At 49.3% G+C, this 19,527-nt stretch overlaps 1 protein-coding gene across 4 annotated transcripts in view; it reads left to right on the forward strand.

The window, feature by feature from the left end:
- The window catches only part of JAKMIP1 (janus kinase and microtubule interacting protein 1), a 175,858-nt gene that overhangs the window by 58,928 nt on the left and 97,403 nt on the right, over positions 1–19,527 (forward strand). The gene's annotated exons all lie outside the window — the stretch shown is intronic.

The following is a 19,527-nucleotide window of genomic DNA, read 5'->3' on the forward strand; positions in this document are numbered from 1 at the left end:
GTCCCTCTTCAATTTTAACTTGGGTTCTAGGCCAGGTGCAGTGGCTCACGCCTGTAATCCCAGCATTTTGGGAGGCCGAGGCAGATGGATCACGTGAGGTCAGGAGTTTGAGACCAGCCTGGTCAACATGGCGAAACCCCGTCTGTACTAAAAATACAAAAATGAGCCAGGTGTGGTGTAATCCCAGCTACTTGGAAAGCTGAGGCAGGAGAATCGCTTGAACCCAGGAGGCAGAGGTTGCAGTGAGCCAATATTGCACCACTGCACTCCAGCCTAGGTGACAGAGTGAGACTCTGTCTCAAAAAAATAAAAAGAAAAAGAAATAAAAATTAAATTCACTTGGGTTCTGGGGTACCCCAGCTTTCATCTGTGTTCAGGTGCAGATAACAGAAGCCACTCTGTCCAGCTACTTTAAGTAGAGGGACGGGGCACAGGGAAGTAGGTGTCAGTAGTGGAAGGTCAGGGAGCAGAGTCTTGTCTGGGCTTAGGCTTGACCCCCAGAGTGTCACCCCAGAGCTGGCCTCTCGGGAGCTGCCATCTCTGCCACCTCTGGGAGCTGGGGTATTGGGAGCCACTGTCCCAGAGCTGGTTACAGCCTCAGCTGCAAGCCAGGAAGGAGAAGGCCATGGTTGGACCCCCAACGCCAGAGCACACCTTGTCTGCCAGGCCCATACCAGCAAGTGGGCACCTTGTCCCATCCCCACCTGGCTCTCACTTGTGTTCAGGTCAGGCCTGTGTGATTGAAGGACTGATGAACTGAATGAATGATGGAACCTAAGTGATGTGCAGAGCCCTAGCTCCAAGGGAGTGTCAGAGATATGGTTTGTGGCTCTTTAGCCTCCGCAGTTCAGGATAGCACATTTGGTCCCCTGTGGGGGTCATTGCCTCCAGGTGCGGAGAGAGTGTGGATTGGCTGAAAAAGAGCATCTCTCGAGTGAGGCCATCTGGAATGTTCAACCAAATCACAGCTCCTGATTTCCCTGAGTAAAGGACTTGAAGGGGTTTCCTACTTAGCACGTCTGCTGTCACCCAGGGTGTGAGACGACTTTTCAGGAACTGTATCAGGTGTGACGTAATTAAGGTTCCATGGGCCAGAGCCGTGAATTTCCTGAATCCCAGCGAAGGCACAGGAAGAGCACCGTCTAAACCTGATCCGTCTGTTAGGAAAATGCCAGCGCATGCCGTGTTGCAGCCACTGTGGCTGCTGTGGCTCAGTGGGCCCTGGTGAGCCCGGCTGCTGGCACGGGGAAGCCAGGACCTGGCATAGCACATGTCCTGTCAGGTGGAAGAGGCAGAGCTGCATGTGGCTCGATTCCAAGCCCTATGGGGGAGGCTCTGCAAGGCAAGGGAACATGCAGCACCTTACCATGAAGACGGGGAGGGGGGTGTTGAGGAGGAAGAGTGATTATTCCCCTGGTGGGGGCACATCGGAGGGGACACCGTGTGGGAGTTTGATTACTGGTGCAGAGGAGGACTGGAGGGAGTAGGCTCCAGAGTCCCAGGGGCCTGGGGGAATCCTGGCTCCCCATGCCACCTCCCTGAGCCTCAGTTTCCTCATCTGTACAATGGCATGGTCAGTGGAATCCCATGGGCTTGCCAAACTTCAACGCAACTGTGTCTAAATGCCTGTTATGTGATGGGTAGTGCCGCTGCTGGTAACTAGCTTTTTGCTTTCTGCCAGTGGTTCTCGAGGGCTTTCTGTGTAGTCAGGACCCCCACGATGTGGGGTGTGGTCAGCTGGCTGGACTGGACAGGGAGGAAGGTCTTGTTATTTATTTATTTTTCCTGGGCAGGCCATTTCTTGGAATTCCAGATTCTTTAGTGTGGCTCCTGACTGGGTGCTAATCACCATGAAAAATCAGAAAAGTAGGCAAGAAAAGGATAGCTGAGCAAGGTGCAGGTGACACGAGCCATCCTTGGTTGTGTGACCGTGGACAGGAACTTAGTCGCTCAGTGCCCAAATTGTCTCAGATACAAAATATGGGAAGCGAGGCCTCTCTCTTGGGACCTTGAGAGATTGAATAGATCACTCTGGGCTGATACCAAGTTCCTTCCAGCAGGTCCCTCAACGTCGTGGCTTTGCTTCCTTCATTCCTGCTCCCAGTGGGAGATATTATCACTAGGGTACTGATTTGTCAGAAGTACTTAAATATTCCCATGGTTTTTTGGGTTCAAGCAGACTGAAATATGGATTCACAGATGCCTGCATTTAGACGTCAAGCACTTTGGTACATGTTATTTATGTATTTATTTATTTACTTTGAGTCTCCCTCTGTTGCCCAGGCTGGAGTGCAGTGGTGTGATCTCGGCTCACTGCAACCTCCATTTCCCAGGTTCAAGTGATTCTCCTGCCTCAGCCTCCCCAGCAGCTGGGAATACAGGAACCCACCACATGCCCGGCCAATTTTTGTATCTTTAGTAGAGATGGGGTTTCACCCTGTTCGCCAGGCTGATCTTGAACTCTTGACCTCAAGTGATCCACCCACCTTGGCCTCTCAAAGTGCTGGGATTACAGGTGTGAGCCACTGTGCCCAGCCTCGGTCCATGTTGAAGGGACACTTCATTCACTCCTTATTTTTGCTGTCCCCCCCCCGCCTCTCCCCCCACCATTTCTTAAGTCCTGTGACACCAGCCTCTGCCAAGGTGTTAGGTGGCTATCTGAAAATGTTAGTAAGAAGTTCTGTGTGAGCCAGCATTGTGCTGGGCAGTGTGGTTTGGGGAAGAACCAGTGGGATGGGCTTTAGAAGGCTTGGGTTCAAGTCCAGGCTGGCTGTGGCTCTCAGAGCATCTGGTTTCTCATAGGTAACATGGGGCAAGAAGCAACTTCTCAGCGGGGGCGGTATGGTTGATGCAGTGGTATGCAGGGAACTAGATTATTTTAGTCTGCAAAATGCTGTGTACGTGATGGCTTTTTGATCAAGGCTAGGCCAGGCTGGACCTGGGAAATCCCCATCCGTGGAGTGGGGTCGGGCAGCTCAAGGAGCATCTCTGTGTCAGTCTTCACGGGCTGCCATGATGGAGTCCACAGACTGGGCGGCTCACACCACAGACATTTGCTCCCAATTCTGGAGACTGGAAGTCCGAGATCAAGCTGCCACCAGGGTTGGTTTCTTCCAAAGCCTCTCTCCTTGGCTTGTAGACGACCGTCTTCTCCCCGTGTCCTCGCATGGTCTTCCTTCTATGTGTCTGTGTCCTGTTTTCCTCGTGTTGTTAGGACATCCGTCGTCTTGAATTAGGTCCCACCCTAATCCACAGCCCCATTTTATCTAACTTACCTCCCTAAAGACCCTGTCTTCAAACATGAAGTCCTGAGGTGCTGGGGGTTGGGGATTCAACAAAAGAATTTTGGAGGGACACGAGTCAGCCCATATACCATGGCTTGAGAATGGGAGAGGATGGGGAGGAGTGGCCCCCATGGAGACTGAGCAGCTCTGCCCCAACTATACCAGACCAGAGACACATGAGCCCTACACCTGCCATCTCTACATGTCCAGGGCCTGCCAGGGAGCCCAGACGCTGTCTTGTGTGTGGAGTCCCCAGCTAGAAGACACTTCTCTTGCGTCTGGGCATCCACAGTGGTTTATCTGCATCTACACTGCGTGTTTTGGGCTGTCTTTATTTATGCATGCGCCACCCTCCCATGCTGGGCTTGAGGCTCTGGTGGGGGAGAGAGGATGTGGCTCATCTCTGCCTCCCCAGGCCTGGTGCAGTATTTGCATGTGTGAAAGAGGGCATTGTGGCACCATCGTGTGGACAGATTGAGTCCATTTCACAGGCACTCAAGAGCTGCTTTGATTCTGGCAGACACCGAGCCAGGCTCTTGGGAGGTTGAGGCAACAGGCCTGGCTGTCATGGGCACCGAGTCTGGTGGGGGGGATGGGCAACACCAGCACAGGGTGATCAGAGCTGTGAGACAGGGAAGCTTGAGGAACTATTGGTATGCAGAGGAAGCCCTTGACCCAGCCTAGGGGTGGGAAGTGGTGCCAGCTAAAGCATCCCAGAGGAGGTGATGCCCAAGCTGAATTTTAAAGAAGATGAACAGGTGGAAAAGAGGGGGAGGGGCATTTCAAGAAGAGAGCATCAGTCAGGTTTGATGAGGCAAGGCTGCAGTAACAAAGAAACCCCAAAAGGTCTGTATATTAGTCTGTTCTCACATTGCTATAAAGATACTACCTGAGACTGGGTCATTTATAAAGAAAAGCGATTTAATGACTCACAGTTCCACATGGCTGGGGAGGCCTCAGGAAACTTACAATCATGGTGGAAGGGGAAGGGGCATGTCTTACATGGCGGCAGGCGAGAGACAGCGAGTATGTGAAGGAGGAACTGTCAAACACTTATAAAACCATCAGATCTTGTGAGAACTCATTCACTATCATGAGAACAGCATGGGGGAACTGCCCCTGTGATCCAGTCACCTTCCTCCAGGCATCTCCCTCGACCTGGGGATCAGGGGGATTACAATTCAAGATGAGATTTGGGTGGGCACACAAAGCCTAACCATATCAGTCCATTCTAATTCACACATGCTCTAGTGCAGGCCCACTCCAGTGGGTGATTCAGGGATCCAGCCCCCTCCTTCTGGTCATCCAACCATCTCAATGCATGGCTTCAAAGGTCCCTGCAGCCAAGAAGAGAGAGAAGAGTGATGTGAGCTTTTAAGAGCTTTAGCCCAGAAGTGACACAGGTCAGGTCTAGTCATATGACCCCTACCTCCTGCAAGGGAATCTGGGAAATGTCAGGAACTGTGTGGAGGATTTGCCAAGGACACCATGGGGAACACACTTGCTGGGGTGCCAAGGCCAGGAGGACACACTGTTGATGGGAAGCATGGTCACAGGGCAAAATTAGCTTTGCAAGAAACTTGGTAAAACAATGATTCTCCCTCCATGTGCCCCCTGCCCACTACCCACTATCAGGCATTAACATCATGGCTAGAAACTAGACCCACAGAAGGAACAGAGTTGCAGAGGGGAGATGAATGAATCTGCTTGCGTCAGGCTGGGAAGGATTAATTTCTTTGAGAACTCTTGTTCATTTGCTTTTTAAGGAATTGAGTTTAACATGGGCTCTGTCTCTCTATTGCTCTCCTTCCCTCCCTCTGAAAGTATAAATAATACGGAGTACTTGTTCTAACCTTTTTCATATGGAAACAAAATGTTTATGGTTGTACGTCTTCTAAGGCTTTCAAAGAGCTTGTGCTCGAAGTCACCATCCCCATTATCAATGGAGGTACCTTGGCACTGAGCAGGAGTGGAGGTCTGCCTATAAAATATTCAGGAGCTTAGCTAACTTTAAAATTCTGGCTGGCATAGGCACTGTCTTTGTGATTTTCATTCAGATTTGTCATTATGAGGTTTTTTTGGTGTTCTGTTGGGCCATATTACTTCATTATGAGCTCCTTGAGTATCATTTTTATAATGACATTTTTATCTGATTGAATTTATTACAAAGATCTTTTTTTAATTAAAAAAATAAGGTTTGCTTTTCTGGTTGTAGTTTAGAGATTGTGTCAACACCAAGAGATGAACAGTGGCTGGGAATTAATTGCTGCTTGCATTTCCCTTAATTGACTATGAATGTGTAGAAGTTGGCTGGCTTTGTGCATGCGAGTCTTGAAATGCAGTGCTTTCTTGTAGCACAGAAACAAATAACACAAGTTGTGCCTTGTTTTTTGATCCACCCCAACAGTCTCTTTTATTGGTGTATTTAGACCGTTGACATTTAAAGTGATTATTGATAGAGTTGGATTAATATCTATAGTATTTGTTACTATTTTCTGTTTGTTACCCTTAATCTTTGTTTCTATTTTTGTATTCTACTCCTTTTCTGCTTTCTTTTTTTTTTTTTTTTTTTTTTGAGGCAGAGTCTGGCTCTGTCACACAGGCTGGAGTGCAGTGGTGAGATCTCAGCTCACTGCAACCTCCACATCCCAGATTCAAGCGATCCTCCTGCCTCAGCCTCCCAAGTAGCTGCGACTACCAGTGTGCACCACCACTCCTGGCTAATTTTTGTATTTTTAGTAGAGACGGGGTTTCACCATGTTGGCCAGGCTGGTCTTGAACTCCTGACCTCAAGTGATCTGCCCGCCTTGGCCTCCCAAAGTGCTAGGATTACAGGTGTGAGCCACCGTGCCCAGCTGCCTTCTGTGGTTTTAATAATGTTTCCGTGCTCTGCCCTTCTGAACATATCAAGTGTACTTTTTAAAAAACTTTTTTTAGTAGTCACCCTAGAGTTTGCAATATACATTCACAACTAATCCAAGTCCACTTTCGAATGACAACACACTGCTTCCTGTGTAGTGGAAGCATCTCATAACTCATGAGTCCCGTTTTGTCTCTCCCATTCATTGCTCTTATCCATAAGCTGTACCCATCAATTACACTGTTGCTGTTATTATTTCAAACAAACTGTTCCAGTCAATCAATTAAGAATAAAAAATGATTTTATTTTATCTTCACATATTCCTTCTCTAAAGTTCTTCCTTTCTTTATGTGGGTCTGAGTTTCTGACCTTTGTCATTTTCCCTCAACTCTGAAGAGCTGCTTTTAATCTTCCTTTTTCCAAGGCAGGTGTCCATAGCAAATTCTTTCAATTTGTGTTTGTCTGGAGAAAGACTTTCTCCTTCATTTTTGAAGGATAATTTCACAGGCTACAGAATTCTACACTGGTGAGTTTTTTCCTCTTCTCATCACTTTAAGTATTTCCCTCTCCTCTTTCTTGCTTGCATGGTTTCTGCAGGGAAGTCAGATGTATCAATAATTTTTTGTTTAGACAGAATCTCACTCTGTCGCCCAGGCTGGAGTACAGTGGCACCATCTGGGCTCACTGTAACCCCTGTCCCCTGGGTTCAAGCCGTTCTCATGCCTCAGCCTCGTGAGTAGCTGGAATTACAGGCACACACCACCATGCCTGGCTAATTTTTGTAATTTTTGTAGAGATGGGGTTTTGCCATGTTGCCTAGGCTGATCTCGAACTCCTGACCTCAAGTGATCCACCCACCTCAGCCTCCCAAAGCATTGGGATTACAGGCGTGAGCCACCATGCCAGGCCTCAGTATCTTTTCTTTATCTCTACTTTTGTGCAGTTTGCATATGATATGCTAAGTGTAGGGTTTTTTTTTTTTTTTTTTGGCAGTTATCCTGCTTGCTATTTTCTGAGCTTCCTGGATCTGTGGTTTGGTGTCTGACATTAATTTTGTGAAATTCTCAGATACTATTGCTTCAAATATTTCTTCAATTTCTTCCTCTCTTTCTCATCCTGTTATTCTTTTTTTTATATATGTGTTTATACCTTTTGTAGTTGTCTTATAGTCCTGGGATATTCTTTTTTTTTTTTTTTTTGGAGGCAAGGTCTTACTCTGTCATCCAGGTTGGAGTGCAGTGGTGCAATCATGGCTTACTGCAGCCTCAACCTCCTGAACCCGGGTGATCCTCCCACTTCAGCTGAGGTGGGAGGTGTGTATCCCCACGCATAACTAAGTTTTGTGTTTTTTGTAGAGACAGGGTTTCACCATGTTGCCCACGCTGGTCTTGAACTCCTGGGGTCAAGCAATTTGCCTTCCTCAGCCTCCCAAAGTGCTGGGGTTATAGGTTTGAACCACCGCACCTGACTGTCCTGGGATATTCGTTTTTTTTATTTATTTATTTTTAGTCTTTTTTTTCATTGCTTTCCAGTTAGGAAATATTCTATTGACGTATGTTGAAGCCCACTGCTTCTTCCTTCAGCTGTGTTCGGTCTACTAATGAGCCCATGAAAGGCATTCTTCATTTCTGTTAAAGTGCTTTTTATTTCTAGCTTTTCCTTTTTATCCTTTTTTTAGAATTTTCGTCTCTGCTTACATTGCCCATCTGGTTTTGCATGTTGTCTGCTTTTTCCATTAGAATCCTTGGCATATTAATCATAGTTCTCTTAAAGTTCCAGTCTGATCATTCCAGCTTCTCTGCCATGTCTGCTTCCAATGTTTGGGCTCTCTTTTTTGCCTTTTAGTATGCCTCGGAATGTTTTTTGTTGAGAGCCAGACATGATGCATTTGGTAAAAGGGACCTAAACTGGTTCCTGTGGAGGTTTTGCTGTGGTATGTTGTGATTCTGTGTATCTGCCTGTCTGCCTTTCCAAATGTTGGAGCAGTAGTTTGTCCTATGACCTCAGTTGTCTGATGGATCCAAGAAAAGTTCTTGATTTGCATTCTGTTTAACTTGCCTTATTTAGACGGGAGTCATGCTTCTAAGCTCCTTATGTGACAGACCAGAAACTAAAAGTTTGATTCAATTCTCATTGCGTCCCCCCTCCCTCCTTCTTCCCCTGCCTCCCTTCCTCTTATATAGAGTCCCCCACTTCATTGGGCAGGACTTTGCCAAAGTGGCCTGGGGCAGGTAAGTGCAGAGTATTGCCCTAACTGGAAGTTTCTCTGATCTTTTTGGGGTTGGCATGATGAGCTTGGACCTGGGCTCTGTGGGTCTCTGACCATGAGGCCAGAGGTGTTCCAGAGTCTTCCAAATTTAGAGAGGCCTCTTCTCCTGAACTTGGCTTCACTGGGACATATCAAGATGGACTTGTTAGGACCAGGAGAAGGAGGCTGTTGAGGGCAGGGTCGTCGTGGTGGTCAGCTGTTGCAGCGTCTCCTGCAGTCCTCCACAGCAGAGGTGAACGTGATGATTCTTTGACTGGGGGACAGTGACAGGTGATGGTGGCAATTGAGGCTGCCAGAAACAGGAAGGGTGTTTTGACCTCAGAATACTTTTCTAGGGGCAGGAGTTGTGCTCCATGGAGAAATCTCATCATAACCTCTTTGGTGGGTCATATTTACAATGCAGAGGGATGGTTTCCTCCTGATCTGTGTAGGGAAATATTGAGAACGGCAGCTGAGTGGGGGTCTGGACAAAGGAACTTTCAGCAGGAATGGCCATCAGCATCATGAGGGCAAGGCATGGTGGGTCCTGCTTGGTATCCTGGTCCCCGTACCAGCATGGCACCTGGCTTTCAGGAGACATGGCACAAACTTGTGCTGAACAGATAATGGGGTGATGTGTTTAACCAGTCGACTTCAATGTGATCTCAAACCTTGTAGATCATAGAGATCAAACACTCATGGCTTTGTTTATCCAAGAGCAAGGCCAAGGACCCTTGATGGTCAGTACCTTACCATTTAGCCAAAGGCCACATTTGAATATCAACGGTTCCTGGCTGGCATGGGGTGGGGCCACGCCCAGCATCTGACCACACATGTGCCAGCTCTTGTCCAGTTGTACTTGATTCTGCAGAAGGGGGGACTATTTTTATCAAGGAATCAGGAAACCTGTGTCCCTTGATGGCCGAATGGCGTGTGTCCTCCTGCCTGAACTCTGTAGATGTGAAGACACCCCACAGTGCGAGAGTGAAAGTGGGGTATGTGATGTCTTCATCATCCAGCAGGCATCCAAAGAGGGCTCCCAGGGGTATTGACAACTGCTCAGGGCAAGGCACCTTGCCTGGTACTGGAGATTCAACTAAACCTGATGGTGTGGAAGGAGCTCTGAAGGTTGCAAGTGGACCCGACGCCTGGGTGAGATGGCCAGGGGCCGGGCAAGGCACCCCCTGGGTGTGGGGGTTCTGGACAGTGGGCTGCCACAGGCAGGTTCCTGTTACTGCTGTTTTATCTCTCTGCAGGGGTGAGGTGTGGCTGATGCTTGCTATAGGTGGTGCCTTTTGGTGGCCCTGCGGGGGTGGCTAGGAGGAGGAGGGGCAGGGAGACCCTGAAGGCCTGTGAGGTCAGCCAGCTGCAGGTGGCAAGGCTGGGAGCACCAGAAGGACTCTAGAGAGGACTTGGCAGGTGGAGCATGGGACTTGGGCAGTGCACGTGGGGAGCGAGCCCTGGAGGGAATGGACGGAGGAGGCACGTGGCTCCCGTGTTTGCTCACCCGGGCTGGGGCTTTGTCAGGCAGACAATGGATCCATTCATTTTTTTTCCACTTGAAGAAGCACATTGAAGACCAGCTGGGTCTCCTGTTGTGGGGACAAATTTCCCAGGCCACGGGCTTGGACCTTGTGCCAATAAAGACTCCCCTTCCCTCCCTCCCCGCTCCTGGTCCCTTCTGAGCTCATTCGCTGCTTGCAGCCCCTGGGCCCCAGCTACGGAAGCAGGTGGCCTTCTGTCCACCCATTTGGAGAACACACCTGTGGGGACACTTCCCTTGCCCTGACTCCATGGAAAGCCACCACTTGTGGGGCTCTGATAGTCGAGGAGCCTGGATGCAGTGAGAGATCCTCCTTTCACAGATGGGGAAACTGAGGCCCAGACAACTCAGAGAACTGACCCTAGACCCCGAGTGACCCACCTGGGAGGTGAATCCATGTCTGTCTGGCTCTAAAGCCCTTTTCTAACCACATGACTGTGGCCAGTTTCTGTCTCGGGCCCCAGCGTCTTCACCCACAGGTGGAGGTGGTGGTAATCCTGGCATCACAGCCTTTACAGGGCATCATTGTAGGGGTCAAATGAGATTGTCCTGTGAAAGGCAGATGGGGCGCCTGATACATAGCAGGTGTTACCCAGAGATGGGGGTGGTGGGATGGGAACTTCCCGATCTCTAAAGGGCTCCTGTGTGCGGGAGGGGGAGTGGACTCATTTTGGGGCCTTCCGAGTGCCCGGAGGAGCTAAGGGCAGAGGTTAGACGGGCGTCGGTTTTTGTTTGCTTCTTTTTGGTTCGAAATGAGAAGTGCTTTCTGAAGTGAGAGCTGCCAAGGGTGAGCCCGAGGGGGGCCTCCTGTCACTGGAAGGACTTTCGAGAGAGGCTGGGGGACCACGTGTCAGGGAAAGGGGATCAAGGAGGGAATCCCACAGGAGTGAAGGGGGGATGTGGCCTGTGGGGCCTTCCCAGGTGTGCACTGGCCTTGTGTTCCTTTGCATTGTTTCTCTTCACACGGTGCGGGGCCACCTCCCAGCCTGCCAAGTCCTGTCACAGCTGTTGCCCTGTTTGGGCCTCACCAACGTGCCAGCGAGGTCCCACCGAGCCATTTGCCAGGGAGCCTGAGGCTGACAACCGATCCTCCCCTCCTGGGCCCAGCCTGTGCCCCTTCTTGCTCCCTCAGGCACAGGCTTCCCCTGGCACAGTCTCTCCCGTCTCCTCTGCTTCCCATCTTTCCTTCCAGAATGGCCGGCTTTTCAGCAAACTCCACGGTGTGAGTTTTCCGTGTGTGGGGTGTGCCATGCTTGTGGCTCTGAGCCTCAGTTTTCTCATCTCTAAATTGGGGGAACAGCCTATGCCCTGCCTGCCCCCGGGCTTGCTGTGGCTCAGATCGGTCAGGTGGGCAGGGTGGGCAGCACGTAGTGAGGTGGACGGGGCTTGCTGGCCAGGCGATGTGCCAGGCTCTGAAGCCCCCCAGCCCATTTTCCCCCAGAAGAAAGAGAATGATATCCCTTGGCCGGGGTTTGCTGGGGAGCCTGCCCTGCTCAGAGCCACCAACTCTGCGCGGCCGGGTGTGGTATGGGGGTGTGTCTTCTGTGTGTGTGCGTGGCATATGTGGTATGGGTTTCTGTATGATGTGTGTGATGTCTATGTATGGTGTGGTGTGTGTGTGTTGTACGGGGTGTATGTTTGTGTATGATGTGTATATTTGTGTGTGGTGTGTATCTGTGGTGTGTGTGTGTATGTGGCATATGTGGTATGGGTTTCTGTATGATGCATATGTAATGTCTGTGTGTGGTGCATGGGTTGTGTTTCTGTATGGTGTGTGTGTGCGTGCACTTGTGAGTGGTGTATGTATGGGTGTGGGGGGGCGCATGTGTTGTGTGTTTCTGCCTGGTGTGTGTGTGTGCATGTGTTTCTGTATGGTGTGGGCATGCTTGTGGGTGGTGTATGTATGGGTGTGTGTGTGGGGGGCGTGTGTGGTGTTTCTGCATGGTGTGTGTGTGTTTCTGCATGGTGTGTGTGTGTTTCTGCATGGTGTGTGTTTGTGCATGTGTTTCTGCATGGTGTGTGTTTGTGTGTGTGTGTTTCTGTATGGTGTGTGTTTGTGTGTGTTTCTGTATGATGCGTGTTTGTGTGAGTGTTTCTGCATGGTGTGTGTTTGTGCGTGTGTGTGTTTCTGCACGGTGTGTGTGTGTTTCTGCATGGTGTGTGTTTGTGTGTGTGTTTCTGCATGGTGTATGTTTGTGTGTGTTTCCGTATGGTGTGTGTGTTTCTGCATGGTGTGTGTGTTTGTGTGTGTTTGCGTGTGTGTTTCTGCATGGTGTGTGTTTGTGTGTGCGTGTTTCTGTATGGTGTGTGTTTGTGTGTGTGTTTCTGCATGGTGTGTGTTTGTGTGTGCGTGTTTATGGTGTGTGTTTGTGTGTGTGTTTCTGCACGGTGTGTGTTTGTGTGTGTGTTTTTCTGCATGATGTGTGTGTGTTTCTGCATGGTGTGTGTGTGTGTTTCTGCATGGTGTGTGTGTGTTTCTGTATGGTGTGTGTGTGTTTCTGTATGGTGTGTGTGTGTGTGTGTTTCTGCATGGTGTGTATGGTGTGTGTGTGTGTTTCTGCATGGTGTGTATGGTGTGTGTGTGTGTCTCTGCATGGTGTGTATGGTGTGTGTTTCTACATGGTGTGTATGGTGTGTGTGTGTGTTTCTGTATGGTGTGTGTGTGTTTCTGCATGGTGTGTATGGTGTGTGTTTCTACATGGTGTGTATGGTGTGTGTGTGTTTCTGCATGGTGTGTGTTTGTGTGTGTGTGTTTGCGTGTGTGTGTTTCTGCATGGTGTGTGTTTGTGTATGTGTGCTTCTGCATGGTGTGTGTTTGTGTGTGTGTTTCTGTATGGTGTGTGTTTGTGTGTGTGTTTCTGCACGGTGTGTGTTTGTGTGTGTGTTTCTGCATGGTGTGTGTGTGTGTTTCTGCATGGTGTGTGTGTGTGTTTCTGCATGGTGTGTATGGTGTGTGTGTGTGTTTCTGTATGGTGTGTGTGTGTTTCTGCATGGTGTGTATGGTGTGTGTTTCTACATGGTGTGTATGGTGTGTGTGTGTGTTTCTGCATGGTGTGTATGGTGTGTGTGTGTGTTTCTGTATGGTGTGTGTGTGTTTCTGCATGGTGTGTATGGTGTGTGTGTGTTTCTGCATGGTGTGTATGGTGTGTGTCTGTGTTTCTGCATGGTGTGTATGGTGTGTGTGTGTGTTTCTGCATGGTGTGTGTTTGTGTGTGTGTTTCTGCATGGTGTGTATGGTGTGTGTGTGTTTCTGCATGGTGTGTGTTTGTGTGTGTGTTTCTGCATGGTGTGTATGGTGTGTGTGTGTTTCTGCATGGTGTGTGTTTGTGTGTGTGTTTCTGCATGGTGTGTATGGTGTGTGTGTGTGTTTCTGCATGGTGTGTATGGTGTGTGTGTGTGTTTCTGCATGGTGTGTATGGTGTGTGCGTGTGTTTCTGCATGGTGTGTATGGTGTGTGTGTGTGTTTCTGTATGGTGTGTGTGCGTGTGTTTCTGCATGGTGTGTATGGTGTGTGCGTGTGTGTTTCTGTATGGTACATGCATGTTTTTGTCTGTAACATGCACAGAATCACCCTCTCCCGGACACATGAGGGACTCTCAGGTGTCTGTTGGGTGCAGAATGAACAACCTGACCCAAAACAGGAAGTCCTGACAGTGTGGGTCACTGTAGCCATAGATGGAGCTGGGAGAGTGGCATTGGGTGGCCTGTGTCCCAGCTTGGTGGGACTGTGTGGCCCTGTCTGCGGGGAGGGGCTTGAGGGTCTTTGCCCTTGGGATGGGAGGGTCCTAGGTGAGGGGTCAGCCAGCCCGGGTGGGGGTGCTCCGGCTGCTGCAGTGCTGATGACATAATTGCCCAGGGAAGTGGAAGCTGAGGGCACCTCAGAGAGCTGGGGCTGGGGACTGTGGTGCCTATGTGGGGTGGCACACACACCATACACACCATGCAGAAACACACACATCCCCTCCCTGACCTCCACATCACATGGGCTGGGTGCTGTCCTCCTAGCCCTATGGCCTTTGACCATAGCATGGCTGACCACTGGTGGGGAAGAGGCAGGTTCTCCTCTCCTACTCCCTCTGTGACCTACAGCCCCTGACCTGTTAGGCCTCAGTTTTCTCATCTGTAAAATGGGTCTGTCTCCTGTGGCAATCTTAACCCAGCTGGCCTCATAGTCCTGGAGATAGATGGTCACCCGATGGTGGCCTAAAGTCAGGCTTGGGCCTCAGGGACACCCGATCTTGCTTGCAGAGCAGAAGAGGTTTGCCCAAAAGAGGTGTGGCCCAAGCCAAGTACTGGGGACAGTTAGAAGGTGATCCCAGGTGGCCTGTGAGCTAGAGAAGGGCACATGCAGAGGCCTGCAGGGGACAGCAGGCATGGCCCAGGCTGGAGCAAGGAGCAGGGTGCAGTGCAGAGGCCTGGGTGCTGTAGCCATGGACACTTTTTCCCCGACAGGGCATCAGCAGGGAACGGTGGGGAGGGTCACTCCCCATGGCCCTAGAGCCTGGATGGATTGGCATATAGGCCTAGACCAGGGGAGGCCACTGTGTCACACGAATGCAGACAGGCAAGGGTGAGGGCTGGCTGGGGTGGTGGCAGTAGGGGACACCTCTGAGAACTGGTGATAGAGGACAGTTCTTGGTGGCTGGATGTTGAGGGTTGGGGAAGCCTGAGGCCCATTCGCGGATTAAGCCGCCACACTTAAGCGTGGAATTGGGTCCAGGTCACTAAGTGCTCCTGAATGTGCTGGTGCAGGTGGCTGCTCTGCCGTCATTTCTGTGTTGATGAGACCCACCAGCTGTGACCTCCTGGCGTCAGTGATGGGACACAGGGCTTGGGAGCCCTGGCCACAGGTGGCCCTCTCTGGGATTAGCAATGGTCGCCAGCCCTCGTTCCACGTGGTGCCGTCCGCGTGGCCCACCCCCATTATGGATGGAGAGTCCTGCGTGGAGAGAACACAGCTGGGCCAGGGCCATGGTGGGAATGGTGGCAGAGATGGGGCAAGTGACTAAGCCTCCTGCTCCTCATTTCGGGTCCTCTCTATGGCACGTCACCTCCAAGCCCAGAGTATGTGTTAGGAAAACCTGACTTGGTTGACATTATTGATACGCCTCATGGAAGTTTCATTTAAAACTCCCTCTAACTATTTTGCATCAGTATAAAAAGAGACAGCAAGCACCTTGTTAATTTCCTATAATTGGAAAATTAACTCCTAAGAAAGTTAATTTCCTAGACTTCCCAGGCCTTTTCTTTTTTGTGTGTTTTAGGGACAGGGTGTCACTGCTCTGTCGCCCAGGCTGGAGTGCAGTGGCGCCACCATAACTCACTGCAGTTTTGAACTCCTAGGCTCAGGTGCTCCTCCCACCTCAGTCTCCTGGGTAGCTAGGACTACAGGCTTGCACCACCACATCCAGCTAACTGTTACATTTTTTTGTAGAGACAGGGTCTTCCTCTGTTGCCCAAACTGGTCTTGAACTCTTGGGCTCAACCATCCTCCTGCCTTGGGCTCTCAGAGTGCTGGGATTACAGGCTTGAGCCACCGTGCCCGGCCTGAGGCTTCTTCTTTTTAAGTATTAAAAGACTTTATTTTAATCTCCTCTCTCTCTTTTGGGGTGGTGGCATGGTGGAAAATCTTTGCTTTCTAGAAAATCTTTGCTGCCTTTCATTTTCCTGCCTGTGTCTTCGCCTTTTGCACGATGCTGTCTTCCAGTTCCCTGTGTCCCTTAGGCCCCGGGGGCTGGAAGAACAGACAGCTCAGCTGCTAGGATTACGTGAAAATCCTGAGAATCAAGCTGTGCCCCTGGGACGGGGGCTTTGCCTACTGTGTGGTGTGCACTGGCTCTGGGTGAGGGGTTTGGGCCCCCCAGAAGCCATGCCTCCTTTGCCAGTGGCAACAGCTCTGTTCCACGGGACTGAACAACCTCAAGATAGGTGTGCATTTTCCGGGGTATGTTGCAAACTAGTAGCATTGGCAGAAAATCGAAAAACTAACAGAGCCTTTTGCATTTCCTAAATTATTAGAATGTTAACAAGTGACATCTTTCGTTTAAAGGGTTTTGTAGTTTGCAATTAAATCATTATAATTGTTAACTGTTACTGAGTCCTTATTATGGTCTGGTCCCTGTTCCGAATACCTTAAAAGTATGAAACCATTTCATGCCCAAAACAACCTTAGGAGGAAGGAATTATTACTAGCCTCATTTTCTCATCAAGAAATTGAGGCACAGAGAGGTGAAGTCTCCTGTCTGAGGTCACACAGCTAGTAAGTGGCCAAGCTAAGAATCCACCCAGTCACTCTGGCTCCTGAGCCTGTGCTCTCGCCCTCCACATCCCCCTCCCTGATCTCCATATCACAGGGGCTGGGTGCTGTCCTCCTAGCTTTGCAGCTGACGAAACGACAGTTCAGGGATATGAACTGACGTCTCCCGCATCCTAGAGCCGGCACTTGCTTGTGTGGGACTTGAATTCAGGTCAGCAGCTGCTCCCTCTAACCTCTATTTATATCACATTATGTTATTTTTCTTCATAAGGCCTCTGCCATGCCTTGAATCTCAGCACCATCTTTTAAAGACAAGAATCTTTTGTGATTTCATGCTAAATATGCAATGCAGAGTCTTTGTAGTTCCTTTAGAAAATGTATCCAGGCAAAAATCAAATCCTAAAAGAAGGAAAAACCCAAGTACCCTTACCTCTTTCAAAGATGTCCACTCTCAATAGATTGTAAATATTTGTCTATGCTATTTTATTATTATTATTATTTGAGACAGGGTCTCACTCTGTCGCCCAGGCTGGAGTGCAGTGGTTCGATCTCGGCTCACTGCAACCTCTGCCTCCTAGGTTCAAGCGATTCTCCTGCCTCGGCCTTCTGAACAGTTGGGATTACAGGCTAATTTTTGTACTTTCAGTAGAGACGGGGTTTCACTATCTTGACCAGGCTGGTCTTGAACTTCTGACATCAAGAGATCCGCCCGCCTCGGCCTCCCAAAGTGCTAAGGTTACAGGCGTGAGCCACTGCATCCGGCCCTGTCTATGCTATTTTAAATGCCTACCCTTAAATATAAGCCTGCCTACAAATGCACATATATACAGCGTATATTATATGCAGTATATATACACATTATATGTACGTATACACTGTAGTATGCTGTATGTACGATTGTATAAGTTGCTTTTTCCATTTAATAGGTGGCAAACCTCAGAGCTGGCAGAGTGATGCCCACAGGTCAAATCTGGTCCACAGATGGCTTTTGTTTGGGCTGAAAAATATTTAAACAAATTTATGTGAATTCATTTCTAACGTATACAAATTGGAAAATTTCACATAAAAATCAATGTTAGCTTTCTCCGGAAAAATCAGATCTGGTTCCTCTGTTTAATGCTCTTCAACATGGCTGGAGCCGTGTTGCGATCACTGGAGTAGATGGCGTGTGCCGAGGGCTCACTCCAGTGACTTCCTGCACGTTTGCTGTGTGCTCCCTGCTAGGTCCGGGGGCAGGCTGCATGTCTGTGATGGCGTACACTTCTCCACTGCATACCCATCACGGGATTTAGTAGTGCAGTTTTGTAGTACAAGGAATTCCCTATGGCTGGACATTTAGGTTGCTTCCAACTTTTGGCCTCCTGATGCCTGGCACCGTTCTTCGGAAGGTGAGAGGGAAGTTGAAGGCAAGAGAGTATTGGCCTCCAAACAGTCACGTTGTTCCGGGCCTGAACTCTGAGGACCATTTGACGCCCTTGCTCCTTACGCAGCCCACTGTTGATAGAGTCATAGGAAAAATCCTGGGTCAAGCTATGGACATTGTTGGCAAACTGGCAGCACATGCCAGTGAGAATGATGATGATGATGAAGATGAAGCTGCTGCCATTTTTTTTTTTTTTTTTTGAGACAAGGTCTGGCTCTGTTGCCCAGGCTGGAGTTCAGTGGTGCAATCTTGGCTCACTGCAACCTCTGCCTCCCACATTCAAGTGATTCTCCTGCCTCAGCCTCCCGACTAGCTGAGATTATAGGTGCGCACCCCCACGCCTGGCTAATTTTTGTATTTTTAGTAGAGACTGGGTTTCACCATGTTGGCCGGGCTGGTCTTGAACTCCTGATCTCAGGTGATCTGCTTGCCTCGGCCTCCCAAAGTGCTGGGATTACAGGTGTGAGCACTGTGCCCGGCCTGCTGCCATTTTTTTGAGCATTGCTTTGTGCCAGGAAGTGTGCCAAGAAATGCCCAAACCTGAAGGCACTTAGCCTCCAGCAGCTCTGTGGAGTGGGGACTCTGACAGCCTCTGAGTCTCCACTTGGGCCATAAAGGACGCATGGAAGGAGCTGAAGCTGGCCTGGGGTGTGAGCTTCACTCTGGTATTTCAGTTCTGCTCAAAAGAGAACCCACTACCATCTCTTTCATTATTTTCTTGATTGCACAAACAGCATGGCCACCATCACTGGATTTAAAACGAAACTGAAAATCGTGGGATGTGAACTGATGAGAAGCACATTCCCCATCTCTCCAGGGGCTGCCCGGCAGGGCTCACATGCTACTGTTGTCCGTGGGCCTCCCTCCCTGTCTCCGCCTGGGCTGTTTCTGAGTGAGCTGATGTGCCTTTGCTCATTCGGCCATCAATAACTTTTGGGTCCTGAGGTTATTTCCAGTTTTCCACTGCCATCAACAATTCAAATTATGCTACTCGTAACATCTTTAGGCAGATTGCTCTTTCCTTTCGGGAATTGCTTCCTTAGAATAAATTTCCAGGAAGCATATTACTGCGCCTGGGGTAGGAATATGGCTGTAGCTTTTTAAGTCAGTACAATCAATTTGGATTTACATATTTAAACCAAAGTCATGTACTTACTCAGAGAGAGATTTTTTTCCTAAGGGCTCATTAAGTAATGAATATTTGTTAAAAAAAAAAAAAAAGTGTGGCTAGATTCTTTAGGATAAACTGTTTTCTGTCCACAGAAAGGATTTGACTCTACCAACCTAGACCATTCATATTTTCTCCACGGAGACCCCTGGGATTTCCATGTAATTTTTGGTGAAGTTTGCAGGAAGTGTTACAAAGACTTCTTGGTGATGGGCTGAAATTTCTGCTTATCAGATATTATTTGGACTTGAGTTGTCTTGAAGGAGCTAATTTTCTTTTTGTGCCTGTGTTACTTGAATCCTGCTATAAAACTATCAGGCCATGTGGGGCTGGAGGCAGGAGACCCGAGTTGGAAAGCCCATGGCTGACACCGGGTCATCCAACAATCTTGGGCAACTCACTTCTGCTTTCTGAGGCTTACTTTTTTCATCTGCACCTTGGAGGCAAAGGTCCCTTCTAATCTCACCTTGTAGGTTGTGAATTGTGACTGTAGAGGGATGTGAGCAGCCCTGTTCAGCCGGGAGGCATTGTGGTTTCTTGATGATATTACACACAGTGTGGAGAGGGGCAAGGCAAGGCTTATTCAGACTCATGTTCTGAGGAGCTGGTTGCCTTTGGGCATTAAACAAAGTGCTGAGTGTGTCCCAGGAGTGGTTTTTTGTTGTTGTTGTTTGTTTGTTTTTGAGACGGAGTTTCACTCTTGTTGCCCAGGCTGGAGTGCAATGGCGTGATCTCGGCTCACCGC

Source organism: Gorilla gorilla, chromosome 3 (genome assembly GCF_029281585.2).
Source record: "Gorilla gorilla gorilla isolate KB3781 chromosome 3, NHGRI_mGorGor1-v2.1_pri, whole genome shotgun sequence".
In the NCBI taxonomy this organism is placed as follows: Eukaryota; Metazoa; Chordata; class Mammalia; order Primates; family Hominidae; genus Gorilla; species Gorilla gorilla.